The sequence below is a fragment of the Manacus candei genome, unplaced genomic scaffold (assembly GCF_025592945.1).
Source record: "Manacus candei isolate 608988 ecotype Guabito, Panama unplaced genomic scaffold, ASM2559294v1 h1tg000580l, whole genome shotgun sequence".
In the NCBI taxonomy this organism is placed as follows: domain Eukaryota; kingdom Metazoa; phylum Chordata; class Aves; order Passeriformes; family Pipridae; genus Manacus; species Manacus candei.
Genome location: NW_026138628.1, coordinates 1 through 3,558, shown reverse-complemented (window position 1 = coordinate 3,558; position 3,558 = coordinate 1). Strand labels below are relative to the sequence as shown.

General features: G+C 67.8%; 1 long non-coding RNA gene across 1 annotated transcript; it reads right to left on the bottom strand.

Moving 5' to 3' along the window:
• Positions 1 to 295: 295 nt before the first annotated feature.
• LOC127466054 (uncharacterized) lies at positions 296 to 2,461 on the bottom strand. Its single transcript, XR_007902582.1, has 3 exons — positions 2,384 to 2,461; positions 1,088 to 1,202; positions 296 to 364 (listed from the first exon to the last, which is right to left on the bottom strand). It is a non-coding gene; the product is annotated as an uncharacterized LOC127466054 (long non-coding RNA).
• Positions 2,462 to 3,558: the final 1,097 nt, after the last annotated feature.

Genomic DNA, 3,558 nt, shown 5'->3' with positions numbered 1-3,558 from the left:
TCCAGGGATTTGGGGGGGAATCCAGGGATTTGGGGGGGAATCCAGGGATTTGGGGGGGAATCCAGGGATTTGGGGGATTCAGGGGTTTGGGAGGGACTCAGGGGTTTGGGGGAAAATCCAGGGATTGGGGGGACTTGGGGGTGTGCCAGGGGTCAGGGAGGCTCAGGGGTTTGGGGGGATCCAGAGGTTTGGGGGGGGACTCAGGAATTTGGGGGGGAATCCAGGAATTTGGGGACTCAGGGGTTTGGGGGGGACTCAGGAATTTGGGGATTTGGGGGGGTTTGGGGGGTCCCTGCCTGTCCCTCGGGGCCGTCCCCGCTCGCTCCAGCTCAGCCTCGATCTCCCGCTGGGTGTCCTCCAGCTCCTGCAGCCAATCAGAGCCCTCCGTCACCCCGGGATCCATCCCCCCAGCCAATCAGAGCCCTCCGCCACCCCGGGATCCACCCCCTGGCCAATAAGAACAGGATCCACTCCTCGGCCAATCAGAGCCTTCTGCCACCCCTGGGATCCACCCCCCGACCAATTGGAGCCCTCTGTCATCCCTAGAGCCACCCCTTGGCCAATCAGAGGCCTCCGTCACCCCGGTATCCAACCCCCCTGGCCAATCAGAGCGCTCTATCAGCCCAGGGTCCACCCCTTGACCAATAAGAGTAGAATCCACTCCTCAGCCAATCAGAGCCCTTCATCACCCTGGGATCCACCCCATGGCCAATCGGAGCCCTTCGTCATCCCTAGATCCACCCTTTGGCCAATCAGAGGCCTCCGTTACCCCGGAGATCCATTCCCTGACCAATCAGAGACTTCCATCAGCCCAGGATCCACCCCCTGGCCAATCAGAACTCTCTGCCAGCCCAAGATCCACTCCCTGACCAATGAGAACAGAAGCCACTCCTCAGCCAATCAGAGCCCTCCATCACCCCGGGATCCACCCCTTGGCCAATAGGAACAGGATCCACTCCTCAGCCAATCAGAGCCCTCCAGAGTCACGGTGGGATCCCCCCTCCCGGCCACCCAATCAGAATCCTCCCTCCTGATGACGTCACTGGGGGGGGGATCCCCCGGGGTATTTTTGGGGGGGGTCTCTCACCTGGAGCCGCCTCCTCAGGAGCCGCCGCAGCCGCCGCCGCTCCCCCCCGCAGCCCCTCCAGCTCCTTCCGCAGCCGGGGCAGGACCCCCAGGGACCCCCCCAGCGCTGTGCCGGCCTGGGGGACCCCCCCCCGTGGGTCAGGGACCCCCAAAAACCCCCAGGGACCCCCCAGGGACCCCCCCAGCGCTGTGCCGGCCTGGGGGACCCCCACGTGGGGTCAGGGACCCCCCAAAACCCCCAGGGACCCCCCCCCGTGGGTCAGGGACCCCCAAAACCCCCAGGGACCCCCAGGGACCCCCCCAGCGCTGTGCCGGCCTGGGAGACCCCCCCAGGGGTCAGGGACCCCCAAAAACCCCTAGGGACCCCCAGGGGACCCCCCCAGCGCTGTGCTGGCCTGGGGGACCCCCCCCGTGGGTCAGAGACCCCCCAAAAACCCCCCCAAAACCCCCAGGGACCCCCCCAGCGCTGTGCCGGCCTGGGGGACCCCCCCCGTGGGTCAGGGACCCCCAAAAAACACCCCAAAACCCCCCAGGGACCCCCCCTCCCCGTGGGTCAGGGACCCCCAAAATCCCCCCCCCAACCCCCAGGGACCCCCCCCAGCGCTGTCTCAGCCTCGGGGACCCCCAAAACCCCCTAGAGACCCCCCCATGGGTCAGGGACCCCCCACAAGACCCCCCCCCCATGGCCTTGAGATCCCCCCCCCCCCCCACAGGCTGGGACCCCCCACCCACAGCCTTGAGACCCCCACCCATGGCCCTGGGACCCCCACCCATGGCCCTGAGACCCCCCCCATGGCCTGAGACCCCCACTCTTGCACCCAAGACCCCCACCCATGGCCCTGAGACCCCCATCCAAGGTCTGGGACCCCCCACCCTTGCCCCCAGGACCCCCGCTCTTGCACCCAGGACCTCCACCCATGGCCTGGGACCCCCCCCCCAGCTCTGAGACCCCCACCCACAGCCCTGAGACCCCCACCCACAGCACTTGGACCCCCACCCTTGCACCCAGGACCCCCACCCATGGCCTGGGACCCCCCCCAGCTCTGAGACCCCCACCCACGGCCCTGAGACCCCCACCCACAGCCCTAGGACCCCCACCCATGGCCTGAGACCCCCACCCTTGCACCCAGAACCCCCACCCACAGCCCTGAGACCCCCACCCATTGGCCTGGGACCCCCACCCATGGCCCTGAGACCCCCCACCCAAGGTCTGGGACCCCCACCCATTGGCCTGGGACCCCCCCCTTGCCCCCAGACCCCCCCCCCAGCCCCCCCCCGTTGTGGGTGGGGGTCTCACCCTCTGCAGTTGATCCTCCAGGAGCTGCACCCCGCCGCTCGCTCCCCTCCATCTGGGGGGGCGGGGGGGGACACTGGGGACCCCCCCCAGGGACCCCCAAACCCTCCCCCCGGACCCAGGACCCCCCCCCCTCAAAGGGTCCGGCCCCCAAATCCCCCCAAAACCCCCCAAATTGAGTCCCAGCCCCCCAACTTCCCCCCCCATATCCCCCCAAATACCCCCCAAATTGACTCCCAACCCTCAAATGCCCCCCCAAGGACCCCCCAAATTGAGTCCCGGCCCCACAAGGACTCCCCAAATCCCCCCCAAATTGAGTCCCAGCCCCCCAAATTCCCCCCAACCCCCCAAATCCCCCCCACGGACCCCTCAAATTGACTCCCAGCCCCCCAAATCCCCCCCAAATCCTCCCCAGATCCCCCCCAAATTGAGTCCCAGCCCCTCAAATCCCCCCCCTACCCCCAAATCCCCCCCAGGACCCCCCAAATCCCCTCCCGGCTCGCACCGCGGTCACGTGACGCCGCCGCAGTTGCCATGGTGCCGCTTGGGGGGCGTGGCCTCGCCGCGGCCACGTGACCCCAGTTAAAGGAGGCGTGGCTTAGCGTGGCCACGTGGTCCCCGCTGTAGCCCCGCCCACCCAGACGGGTATCAACCAATCAGAGGCCGCGCTTCCACCCCCTAAGCCGCGCCCACTCAGCCCTTCGTCCAATCAGCGGCTGTCGAAGTTTTCGACCAATCAGGCGCCACCCAAAAAAAAATTGGGAGCCAATAGGGGGCGGGGAGGGGGGGGCAAGAGCCAATCAACGGCCCGGGATTTTTTGGGGGGCGGGTGGGCGTGGCCACGGGCGGGCGCGGCGAATTTTGGGGGGGTGGGTGCGGCCGGGTTTGGGTGTGGTCGGTTTGGGGGCGTGGCCCGGAGTTGGGCGAGGCCACGCCCACCCAAAAAAGCGGAGCGAGCGCGGAGCTGCCGGACGGGCGAGACCCCCCAAAAACAGGGTGGGGGGGGGGTTTATGGGGGGATTTGGGGGCTTTTGGGGTGGTTTATGGGGGGATTTGGGGGCTTTGAGGGCTTTTGGGGCGGTTCATGGGGGGATTTGGGGGCTTCGAGGGGGGTTTTAGGGAGGTTTGGGGGGGGCTTTGAGGGCTTTTGGGGCGGGTTTATGGGGGGATTTGGGCGC